At 40.6% G+C, this 13,155-nt stretch overlaps 1 protein-coding gene and 1 long non-coding RNA gene across 10 annotated transcripts in view; one reads left to right on the forward strand and one right to left on the reverse strand.

Annotated features, from left to right (window-relative positions):
• Positions 1-13,155, reverse strand: part of LOC147125071 (ecto-NOX disulfide-thiol exchanger 2-like) — a 361,733-nt gene that overhangs the window by 339,059 nt on the left and 9,519 nt on the right. For 4 of the 8 annotated variants that reach the window (XM_085996945.1, XM_085996909.1, XM_085996934.1 and 1 more), the window contains exon 1: positions 794-928. The exons of 1 other annotated variant lie outside the window; for it this stretch is intronic. The gene's annotated coding sequence lies outside the window, so the exon portion shown is untranslated. Of the gene's footprint in view, positions 1-793; positions 931-13,155 lie in introns of those variants that run through there. 3 more of the 8 variants (XM_085996960.1, XM_085996914.1, XM_085996966.1) reach the window with 3 other exon arrangements.
• LOC147125072 (uncharacterized) lies at positions 868-12,591 on the forward strand. Of its 2 annotated transcripts, none has more exons than XR_015079523.1 (3): positions 868-1,252; positions 7,751-7,835; positions 12,366-12,591. It is a non-coding gene; the product is annotated as an uncharacterized LOC147125072 (long non-coding RNA). The 2 variants fall into 2 exon arrangements; XR_015079522.1 differs by lacking the exon at positions 12,366-12,591 and adding an exon at positions 9,550-11,798 and having other exon boundaries at positions 875-1,252.

A 13,155-nucleotide genomic window follows, 5' to 3' on the forward strand; every position in this document is an offset into this window, starting at 1 on the left:
ATGGTTATTAAAAAGCACCAACATAAGTATCCGTTTGAGAAATAATAATTTTGCAGAGAATTATAAACACAACTGAATGTCAAATAATGTAAACTTTACTGTCTCCTTCATTCTCTTCCAATTTTACTTTATAAGATTCAGTATTAGGAGTTTGTGGAACATTTATTCTGTCGCTACCTTAAAGTTACAACGATTATAACAGGAGCACTCAAAAAAGCCATGTCCACTTGTCGCTGTTCTGAGAAAAGGTCAGAAACATTAACTAGTTTTTCGGTCCACAGATGCTGCCGGACTTGCTGAGCATTTCCTGTTTTTATTCCACTTGTATCTGTGCTAGTACATTACACCGAATTAAAGCCCATCTTTAAATTTACAAGAATTTTTTTTTTTTTTTTAAATCTTCAAACCCTGACTAACGCAATAACCCATAGCAACAACAATACGCTGATTCACGGAACGGGGGACCAGCCGGACCACCCGGCTCCAGCTATCTACAAACACTCTCCGGCAGGAGGCGCTTGGTGTTACAACCAGGCACGATGTGGACTCAAAACAATTAAATACTAGTCAATTCGTTTCACATTTGAAAAAAAACAGGAGTATGCACAGGGAGTGTGTGTGGGGGAGGGGTAAAGTATTGTACATTAACAGCTATACATATTCAACAATCAAAAATGGGAAGCTCGCCATTTGCTGCACAAGAAAATAAAGCATCTGAAGTGAACGGATTACAATGAAATGAAAGACACACAGTCATAATTGCAATCACTGGTTTAACTCTTAAAACACTCACCATTCGCTGAGCGCTCCTCGCCGCTTCGACTGCCGACCTTATCGACGGTTCCGCGTTTCCATGCAGTTAAACGACAAGGTGCTGTGGCAGGACAAGATGGGCCGCACTCCAACCCCGATCATGTGATTGGGCCGAAGGGAGGAGGTTACCAGCGCAGCACACCTCGCCGCTCAGACTACGCAAGCGCAGCGCTATCGGGGGTTGTCTGGTTACCGTGGAGACGATCGGGAGGAGGAACCGGTACCGCCCACCCGGACATGTTTTCAGTGGACGCAGAGCTCGAGCGGATGGTTCCTGTCTTGTTGATCTTCATTATATTGATTTTATTCGTACTCAGTAATTTTTTCTTGTTATACATGATTCCGGTAAATATATACAACCGCTCGCCTCTGACTGTGCGAAGGGGGACGTGAAAAAGAAAGAGGAAATCGGATTTCACTTCGTTTTATTTCCTCTCAGGTGAGGACTAATCTCCTTGAAGGGATTTTTGCTTATAAACGCGTGTGCGATCCCACAAAAGGGGTTAAACACCGGAATGCCTGGACTTCGCCTTTTTTCCTGACATTTGCGTGCGCCCCCGAGTTTGCGAAATGGCACCCTTTTAAACAAACACCTCAACCCGTCACACAGATTACTGATGGAGGGATTCGTACAAATTGTGTGAAATAAAGCCAGAACTCACGAAGATTTGAATTAGGGTTCCTCCCTGGTCGTATTGCCAAGTTTTTTTTTTAAAAGGTTAATTTTACTCACGAGGTTATTCGTTTAAGAGTTTTTTTTTTAAATAAGTTTAAACTTTATCCTTCGAATGCTACAAGCAACAGAATCAAAAAATATTTATAGATTTTCAGATTTCTGCGATAACGCATAACAAGATTAACGTCTAGAATATAGAGAAATATCCGTTTTATAGGGGTTATGTAAAAAACAATGCTCAGTTGTGGAAACAAAGTGCCAGAAACTCAACTGGTTGAAGTAAAATGAAACGTATCAATTGGAGTTGAAACAGAAATAACAGCTTGTGTGTGTTGATGCCATGTTTTCCGGTCTTGCAGTGTCGGATAATTAAATCAGATACTCTTAAAATGACTTTTCAGTTAACGACAGGAATGACAAATATGGTAATAATATTAGCAATTTAGAATGGAAAGGGCTTACTGGGTCAAATATGTATCAACAAGCGGAAGTATAGTATTTTGCTACTGTATTAGCGGAAGTATAGACTTAAGTTTCCTGAATATTTCAGGTTCACGCGTCATAGACTATACGGAAAGTTTTACCTTTTTATTAGAATAAAATAAAACGCTTCTAAAATATGCATCAGTGACTGTACATAGACTCTTCAACGTTACCATCCTTTTATTCAAACAAAATCATGAAAACCATCCTAGCCAGTCTACTTAATAATTGCTGTGGCAGTGTTGCAGTTTGATTTGTCCATCACTAATTCACTTCCCAGAAAATCAGCGAAAGATTGAGATTTGTTAATCGGCATACAAGTTCACAAAATACTAAAGTAAACTAGTTATTAAGTCGTGTAGACAGGGTTGCCATATTTTGACAAGTCGAAAATCAAAATGTTGAAAGGAAGGAAGGTGGGATTTGTGGTTGGAATACTATTTTTGTTTTTCAAAAAATATTTTAAAACCTTAATTACTAATACCTCAATTATAATACAGAAATAAGTGTAAGAAAATGTACTTTGTGTCTGGTTTACATATTAAGAATTTTTAAAAGGAGTTACTCTAAAGGCAAACGGACCATTATAAGTCAGGTGATAATTTTATTTATAAATCATTAAAAGAAAGCCTGTGTGGTTTGGGTTACTTTGTTCCACACAAGTGAAATACCTCAAAGGTGCACTCCAATCGCTGAGCTGAAAACAGACAGAATTTTCCACAATCCACTATGGCAGGTTTCCAAACTTAGGGCTAACTATATTGGTATTTATTACACACGTCAGTAACAAACTGAATCTTATATAACCAGTAATGTTACAAGTAGCAAGTGATAGAAACCTCATTAGAAATATTTCTACCCTTAAATCCTATTTTCAGAAAAAACGCATCTTCATGTAGAGGCAGAGGACATGGCTAAATTATTAAATGAGTAACAAAGGAAGTGGGTGCTGTAAAGGTTACACTAAAAGAGAGGGAAGTTATGGACAGAATAGTAATATATAGAGATGTACTAAAAAGATTAGCATTACTGGTCCAGATGGAATGTATCCTTGGTTGCTGAAAGAAGCAAAGGTAGAAATAACAGGCATTGGTCACAATCTTTCAATCCTCATTGGATACAGGAGTAATGCCAGAGGACTGGAGTGTTGCTAATGTTATACCACTATTCAAGAAAGAGAAGGATAAACCAGGAAACTGCAGGCTAGCCAGTTTTGGGTCCATTACTCTTGCAATTTTTATAAACGACCTAGACTCAGATGTACGGAGCAGCATTATAAAGTTTGCAGATGATACGAAACTTGGCAAAGTACAGTAGTAGTGATGAGGATAGTTATAGGCTTCAGGATGACATAGACAGGATGGTGACATGGGCAGAAGCCTGGCAGATGGAGTTCAATAGGGAGAAGTGTGAAGTGATGCATTTTGGGAGAAGTAATATGGAAAGGCAGTATAGTATAAATAGCACGATTTTTAAAAGTGAAGATGACCAGAGAGACTTGATGTCCATATACACAAATATTTAAAGGTGGCAGGATAAGTTGATGTGGTTAATGTTATGTTCATTAATAAATAGACACTTATTATGAACACAGTTAGCTTTTGCTAGTTACTTTATTGAACACATGTGGACTTGTACAGCATCTTGTAGATGCTTCCATGTGTGCTCCTGTGTGCAGGCTGCCATCTTGACTGTTGCCTTGTGGGTAGCCTAGTGCCTCATGGGTAATGTAGTCTTAATATCATACAGCTGGGTAGTGTAGTCTTAGACATACAGCTATATACAGCTCCACCTAGTGTCCACTATAGAATGACATGCTATTGATCACTACAGTTAAAAAAGCATTTGGGTTTATAAATAGAGAAATAGAATATAAAAGTAAAGAGATCATGCTAGAAGTTTGCAAATCACTGGTTAGGCCTCAGCTGGAGTTTAGTGGGCAATTCTGTGCACCACACTAAAGGAAAAATGTACAGGCCTTAGCGAGTACAGAGGAGGTTTACCAGGATGTTACATGGGATGAGGGACTTCAGTTATGAGCAGTGTCATAACGGCGCAGAAGGAGGCCTTTCGGCCCATCGAGTCCATGCCGGCTCTCTGCAGAGCAATCCAGTCAGTCCCATTCCCCCGCTCTATCCCCGTAGCCCTGCAAGTTTATTTCCCTCAAGTGCCTATCCAGTCTCCCCTTGAAAATATTGAATATCTCCGCTCCCACCACTTCCGTCGGCAACGAGTTCCAGGTCCTCACCACTCGCTGCGTTAAAAAGTTTTTCTTCACATCCCCCCGTATCTCTTGCCCAAAACCTTAAATCTGTGTCCCTTAGTCCTTGTACCATCAACTAGTGCGAACAGCCTTCCCCATTGAGCCTATCCAAACCCGTCATAATCTTCTACACCTCCATCAAATCACCCCTCAACCTCTTTTGCTCTAATGAAAACAATTCCAGCTTCTCCAACCTGTCCTTGTAGCTAAGATCCCCCATTCCCAGAAATATTCTGGTAAATCTCCTCTGCACCCTCTCAAGGGCCTTCACATCCTTCCTAAAGTATGGTGACCAGAACTGGATGCAATACTCCAGTTGTGGCCTAACCAGTGTTTATAAAGATTCAGCATAACTTCTCTACTTTTGTACTCAATACTTCTATTTATGAAACCCAAGATCCCATATGCTTTGCTAACTACTCTCTCAATATGTCCCGCCACATTCAGGAACCTATGCACATTACTCCCATGTCCAGCTGTCCCTGCACGCTTTTTAAAACTGTGCCATTAAGTGTATATTGCCTCTCCCTGTTCCTTTTGCCAAAATGCATCACCTCACACTTCTCTGTATTAAATTCCATCTGCCACTTGTCTGCCCATTCTGCTAGCCTTTCTTTTGTCCTGTTGCAGTTGACGGTATCATCCTCACTGTTTGCCACAACCCCAAGTTTGGTGTCATTGGCCAATTTAGAGATTCTACTCCGTATTCCAATATCCAGGTGTTAAAATATATATATATAAAAAGCAGTGGCCCCAGCACTAACCCTTGGGGAACACCACTGTCTACCATCCTCCAGCCTGAAAAACAGCCATTTACCACAACTCACTGTTTTCTGTCCTTAAGCCAATTCCTTATCCAAGCTGCCACTGACCCACCTATTCCATGAGCCTCGATTTTGTTAACCAGCCTTCTATGTGGTACTTTGTCAAACACCTTCCTAAAATCCATGTAGACAACATCCATTGCATTCCCTTCATCGATCCTCCCTGTTACTTCATCAAAAAATTCAATTAGATTAGTCAAACATGATCTGCCTTTTACAAATCCATGTTGGCTCTCCTTAATTAGCTTAAACCTCTCCAAGTGCCCGTTAATTGTTTCTAAAACTTCACCCACCACTGATGTTAAACTGACTGGCCTGTAGTTACTAGGATTGTCCTTGCACCCTTGAACAATGGTGTCACATTTGCCACTTTCCAATCCTCAGGCACCTCCCCCATATCTAGGGAAGATTGGAAAATTATGGCAAGCCCTCCCACTATCTCCTCCCTCAATTCCCTTAGCAATCTGGGATGCAAGCCATCTGGACCAGGCGACTTATCCACTCTAAGCATACCCAGCCTTTCTAGTACATCCTGTCTATCAATTTTCACCCCTTCCATTGCTTCTACCTTTTCCACTTCTACTGATATTTTGTCAGCATCCACCTCCTTAGTAAACACAGATACAAAGTACTCATTGAGTATTCTAGCCTTGCCCTGCGCTTCTAAGCATATAACACCTTCTTTGTCGCTAATAGGCCCCACCCTGCCTCTTACTACCCGCTTACTGTTTACATGCCGGTAGAAAATTTTGGGGTTTCCTTTTATGTTAACCGCCATTCTACTCTCATATATTCTCTCTCTGCCAATTTTATTTTCATCTTCACTTCCCCTCTCAACTTATTGTATTTGGTCTGGTTCTCCCTTGAAGAATTCACCTGACATGCATCATACACCCTTTTTTTTTGTTTCATCATCTTCTCTATCTCCCTTGTCATCCAAGGAGCCCTTGCTTTGGTTCCCTTACCCTTCCCTCTTGTTGGAATGTACCTAGCCTGCACTTGGAACATCTCCTCCTTAAAGATCACCCATTGTTCTGTTAGAGTTTTTCCTGTCAGTCTTCATTTTACCCTGGCTAGATCCTTTCGCATCCCATTGAAGTTAGCCCTATTCCAGTTTAGAAGTTCCACTCTAGATTGTTCCTTGCTCCTCTTCATTGCTAATCTAAATCTTATAATACGATGATCACTCGTACCCAAGTGTTCTTCCACAGACACTTGGTCAACCTGGCCCACCTCATTCCACAGCACCAGATCCAGCAATGCCTCCTTCCTAGTTGGGCCAAGAACATACTGGTCAAGTAAATTCTCCTGAACACATTTCAGAAATTCCTCCACGCCCTTTCGCATTACCCTAGCATTATCCCAATCGATATTTGGGTAATTAAAGTCCCCCAATATCACCACTCTATAGCTCTTGCATATCGCTGCGATTTCCCTGTAGATTTGCTCCTCTACCTCCCTCACTATTTGGAGGCCTATAGAATACCCCCAATAGCGTGATCATACCCTTTTTGCTCCTCAACTCTAACCAAATGGATTCTGTACTTGTCCCCTCAAGAACATCCTCCCTTTCCAACATCACAATGTCTTCCTTAATCAGCACAGCCACCCACCTCCCTTTTTTCCTTCCCTATCTTTTCTGAACACCTTGTACCCTTGAATATTAAGTGCCCAGTCCTCAACGTTTTTAAGCCACGTTTCCGTTATTGCCACATCATATTGCCCCACGGCTATTTGTGCTTGTAGCTCACCAACCTTATTCACCACACTTTGTGCGTTTACGTACATGCATTCTAAACCCATTTTTGAATTTTTCGTAGTCTTTTTTAGTCTCTTATCTAATGTGGTACTACTTCCGCCTCTAGTACTACTTCATTCTCTAGTACTATCCAACACACTCACTCTTTCATGCACCTTATTCCTCTTTTCTACTCCTATATGCTGGTGCCCAGAGGTTGGAAAAGTTAGGACTGTTCTCCTTGGAACAGAGGTTGAGAGGTGACCTAATGGAGGTTTACAAGATGATGAGAGGTTTTGATAGAGTAGATATAGAAAAATTATTCCCTCTGGCAAGTGGGTCAATAACCAGAGGCCATAGATTCAAAATCATTGGCAAAAGATCTAGAGGGGAGATGAGAATTTTTTTTCACTCAGTTGTCAGAAACTGCAATGCTCTACCTGAAAAGGTGGTGGAAGCAGATTCCAGAAATCATTTTAAAAGGGAGTTGGACAGGTCGTTGAGGATGAGGAACTTCCAGGGTTACGGACAAAAAGCGGGGATGTGGGACTTGGCACAACTGCTCTTTTAGATCCAGCACAGGCACGACAGGCCTCCTGTGCTGTAAGTATCTAGGATTCTATACAATAATATCCCAGTGTACAAGGATTTTAAAAAAAAACATTTTAAATGAGCCTCTATGCAAATGAATAACAATGTTTAGAAGTAGCCTCAATCTCACATCAGAGTGTATCATGCTAGGTGGACTACATTCCAAAATAATATTCAACCTAAACCATTTGGGAGAGGGTAGAATAAAATAGAATGCACCTCAGTTGACTCCATGTAGTCCAATAGTCAGATACCCCTGTATTAAAAAGGTTCTATTCTGAATTAAGATTTCTATTTCCTTTTAGTTAAAAAGAAAAATATAACAAATGAATTTATATTTATATAGTGTTTTTCATCCTCAGGACATTTCAAAATGTTTCACAGCAAATTACTTTCCTTTTTTGAAGTTATCGAGGCAAATGTGGAAGCCAATTTGTGCACAGCAAGGTAGGCCTCACAAATAGCAAATGAGTAACTAACCAGATAATCTGTTTTGGTGATGTTGGTTGAAGGATAAATGCTGGCCAGGATACTGTGAAAACTCCCTACTCTTTGTCAAAAAAGTGTCATGGATCTTTTACATCCATCTGAACAGTCAGACAGGACCTCAGTTTAATGTCTCATTCAAAAGATGGCCCCTCCCTCAATGCTGCATTGAAATCTCATCTTAGATTATGTGCTTGAGTCATGTAGTGGGGCTTGAATCCATAGCTTTATGCAAGAGTGCTACAACTGAGCCAAGCTAACACTTTAGTAAGGATAAGGTTTTACTTCTAGGAATGTTTGCATGGTAACAAGAACCCCCTAACATCCTTTACATTTTCATTCTTTTCCTATCCTCCATTCCTAAAGTATTGATTTCGCACTAGAATACTGTTCCACGGGAACCTTTCAGTACACAGGAACCTTTCAATACTTGCGCAAGTGGCTATTATTCAGGTGAGCCTCGATAGTGAGTGCCAGTAGGCTATTTATCTGCATGAGCATCAAACACATCAAATCCTGCCCCCGCCCATGCCCATAAACTTGCACTTCCAGTAACGCTCCCTGGATAGTGATCAGGAGTGTGAATTCTGGGTCAGTTTTTGCAAAGATGGTGAGGGCAGTTAGGGGTGCGGAGGGCAATTGTAGAACTCCTACTGCCACTCCAGCTGAGATCAGCCAACAGTACCAACGAGGATCAAACCTAGGACCTTACCAGTCAGTATGACTCAGCTACTTACTTATTTTAAAATAAATTCCATACAAGGTAGACCATCAATCACTCTTTGGTATATATTTTTCTCTTTTTTTAAAATATTATATTCCCCTTTCCTTTAACTACCTGGCCTGATGCATGCAGCTGATGGGGTGAGCACATAGCTTGCTCCCGGGTCGCTGCCACTACTTCTTGTAGCTAACTGCCAGGAGGCATCAGAGACCATCCAGACCCCACTGAGCACTCTTGAGTTTCTCCTTCGAAGCTCAGTGCATCATCACTTGACATGACTCCGATCAAAAATAAAGGAGAATGGGACTTAGCCTATGTCTGTCCCTGCTCCATTGTACTGTGCCAGTGCTCTCATGCTCAGCATAAAATAGCATACAATTATACATCATGCTTCCCTTGTCAATTGATCTAAACTTCAATACCTGCCTTCTCACCATTTCCCTTTTTCCCCAAAAACAGAGTTGTCTCTAGATCCATTAATTCAATTTGCTGCAATGACTTACCCTCCTAATGTGAAGAATTTAGAACAGATGGGCATACAGTTTCCTACGTCTCTGTAAAAACACAATTTTCTTCTTTAAAGACTTTACATGCTGGTTAATCATTCTCTCCAATTATAGATCCTTTGTTTCACAGTTTCTATCCCCATTTTCAGTCTTTCTATACGAGAATAGACTGTTATTTCTTCAGGTTTTATTGTTTTTGCTTGCTATACCCATACCCTGCAGGATTACTGCAAAATTAGACTCAAATCTGTTGCTCGTCAGCAACAACTTGGGGAATATGGGAGGACAGGTAGCCACCTTGGACAATGATTTTTTTTTTCTGTGTTTCAGGAATATCCTAGGAGTGGTAATTTTAAATAACTGAGTTGGATATCATACCTCAGAACATTGTCAGTGATTCAGAGCATATGACAAGGTTATGTAGATTTGCCTATTTTTCTTACAGAAAGTGGGAGAGAAAGAGTGCAAGAAAAGTAGTTACCAGCAGTGAGATACAGAAACAACGAAAGAAGTGTACAAGAGCCATACAGAGAGACAAATAAAAAGACGGAGACAGCAAAAATGGAAAACAAACAGAAAGACAAAGAAGAGTTAGAAACAGGGAGACAGAGGAAATGAGACACAAAATGTCTTTTTACTTTTATCGATGAGCAATGCTATGGGAGATCAACCTGCATTGGAAAAATGAATGTCTACAATCGGTAAAAGAGATAACATAAAGCACTAACACAATAAAGCATTAGCAGTCGATCAGTTATATAACTTCTGTGCTTTCAAATTTGAATTCCCAATTTTGCATATTTGAAATCCGATCAGTTTATTTAACAGCAATGTAGAAGATTACCTTGAGATCCATCAGGACCCTGTGATAAAGAAATCGACAACTTAATAATTCAGGGATATTATGAGTATCAAATAGGCATGCACCTTGTATGCATGGACCATTTTCTCTTCCCCTCCACCCCCACCATCCCATTGGTCCCTCTCTTTGGCACTCAGTATCCCAGAGCAGCATGTTACTAAGAATTCAATCCTCCAACACAGCCTTTCAGATCTGCCCTGATCCTTTAGTGGATCAATGAATAGTGCTAGTGTGATACTGAGTCATACAGATCAACATAGTCCAAGGTTTGATCCCAAATCTGTGCACAGTTTACTAGTTTCAGTGGGTAGAGATGCTCACAATGGTTGAATAGTCTTTTAATGCATACTGTATTTTGAGGCTCACAACTGATGAATGGCCACTTAGATCATGTTCCAGAGGGTAAATAGTGCTGATGGAACCTTACCACAACATGACACAGACCGTCAGAGAAGAGGAGTGGAGAGAAAAAAACCTTTTCAGAATCTTCAGCGACGATTATGACCTACAATCTAAGAATAGCATGTGTGGGAACAATCAAAACATCTGCCATGCATTCAGAGTCATGCAGGTTTCTGGCAGGAAACTGTATTGGCGAATTAATTTCCCACCTGCCCAGCAGCAGCACAAGTCCACAGGTATTTTAACTGCCAGGCCTCATTACCATGCCACCCAGAACAGGTGGAAAGTGGACAAAGCTGGCAGCCTGCAGGAAATCAGGCAACCCATGGCTGCCTACCAACATGCAGGTAGATGTGGGAAAAGGGGTTCTGGGAGGGTCTTGCAGGAGGCATGGGGGTAGGGGGAGTCTGGGGCAGGGGAGGCCTAAACTTTATTTGTGGGGCCCAGTGGAGCACTCCTGCTCCTCCTGGCCCCACAAAGAAAAACAAAAAAATTACCTTTTGAGTCTCTTGTGCCAATCCTCTTTTTTAACAAAAGTAATTCTTGGATGGTGGGTTTCACTGGCAAGACCGGCATTTATTGCTCATCCTTAGTTGCCTTTGAGAAGGTGCTGAAAAGCCGCCGCCTTGAATCGCCACAGTGTTTGTACTGAAGGTTATCCCACCATGCTGTTATTCTTTGTGGTGGTTTGATACAACTGAATGGTTTGCTAGGTCACTTCAGAAGGTGATCAACCACATTTACATGGGACTTGAGTCACATATAGGCCAGACCAGATAAGAGCGGTGGGTTTCCTTCCCTAAAGGACATTAGTGAATCAGCTATGACAAAACAACTTTTTCTATTTCCAATTTTTAAAACTGTTTGTCAAACTGGCATGGTGAGATTTGAACTGACCTTTTCGTCCAGACCTCTGAATTAATAGTCCATTGACATAACCACTACACTAGCTGACTAGCTTCAGCCTGTAGGGAAAGCCACAGTGCCTTCCCTGCTCAGCCCCAAGTTAAAATTGCAGTGGGAGCACAATGAAATTGTTGGACCCCGTCAGCTTCAGGCAAATGCTCAGAAGAGCAGGTTGAAATCAGAATCAGCCATTTCAGCAATTAATGCCACCCAAATGTACTGAACTGTATAGAAAACTCTTAATATGTGTATCAGCAACTACCATAAATCTGTAATTTAGCATTCATTCATGTACCATGATCTGGGAAAGTATGTAAATTCTGTATACCTCATTTAAAAAAACTGTCCAAAACATATAGGTGAGGAATATGCTCACATATTCAAGGAGTGGTATGGAAGCAGAGGAATTGTGAGCATGAACTATTCTGGATGCTCTCCCAGGCCAGCAGAGGTCATGTATTAATAGAAATGTAACTGTTTTGGATAAATAAAACACTGATGCTACCGCACACCTATACTATTAATATTTCCTTTTGATATTTGTTTCTGGTAAAGTTCCTGTGATCACTATTACTGCATTTTGGATCTTAAGTAAAATATTGATGCTAGGTCAATAGCTGTAGTAGGGATCCTGAATTAATGTTATATTCAAAAAACTGCATCAGATTGCAACAGCCCTTGTTCAGGCTCATTTTGTGCTTATAGCAGATTGATTATATTTTGATGTATTTGTAATGCAAGAACTGCAGGGTTATAAGTCACAATGAATTAGTGACATTGCACAAGTGCCTATCATTGAAATAGCAATTATTAAAAGGAGGCAGTGCTAAGATAAGACAATCTTATTTTGCAACAGTATACACGTGTTATATTACAATTGAAGAAGGTTGAAAACTGCTTGTACATACACAATCATTAGTTACATTATTGAGTGGTAAGGAATGATGTTCAAATTCAAGCGTAGGGATTTTTCAACCTCATATCTTGGCTGTGGTCTGGGAGATTAAAGAATTTTAGATTTTTATCCCACATTTGAGTTATATTTCCCCAATTACTCACTTCAACAAGTCTACCTAATTTGTTCTTGGTAGGACGTCTTGGAGATGGACCTACCTGCTTATTTTCTCTCGCTGCAGAAGGAAAAGTGCCGAATGATCACTCAACGGGCTGGTCGAAACTGTGAACATGCCCCTCAACCTTCATTGCAGCCGAAAGAGTGAAATTACGGTCAGCATATGGAGTGGGATCCTATGTGCAATTGCCACTTTTCTGAGCGATATGTTTATGGCTAAACCGTAATTAAAATTTAAAACGAGGGTTTAAGAGGTCTGATTGGGAACTGGTTAAGTGAAGAATCACATGCGAAAACTTATTCTACCAGTGTGTTGAGCTACCACTTACTTTGTAAAGCAGAAAAAAATCGCGTACAAGATTTTATTAGGCTTACCTACCAAATGATCTGGAGACCATGATAGAAAATGACTCGTCATAACCGAACCATTAATGGTGAAAATGCATTATCTTAACCTAAAAGAGACATGAATATCTACTGCCCTTATAGACCCGACTGCATCATAGCCTGACCGTCCTGAAAACGTCAATTTAGCAGATACGTTGTCTAAAAGTTCACGTGGGTTAAATTAAAACCATGATTGTTATGTTTTCTTTTGCGAGTCTATATTGCGCATTCTACAAATTAACGAATCAATTTGTGAACGATTGCTGTTGTAAAACGATCGCTTTCTCTTATTGTAGTTGCACAAATTGACTTTGAGTTCCAGTTATTCCCGACTTTTCCCTTAACTTTGAGCCCAATCTTTTTGTTATCAGTGCTGAGCAGCGAGCGTATTACCCGGGCGGCGCTGTTTCTGACGCAACAAT

This window comes from Somniosus microcephalus, chromosome 1 (genome assembly GCF_052327205.1).
Source record: "Somniosus microcephalus isolate GS21.2 chromosome 1, FLI_Smic_1.0, whole genome shotgun sequence".
NCBI lineage: Eukaryota > Metazoa > Chordata > Chondrichthyes > Squaliformes > Somniosidae > Somniosus > Somniosus microcephalus.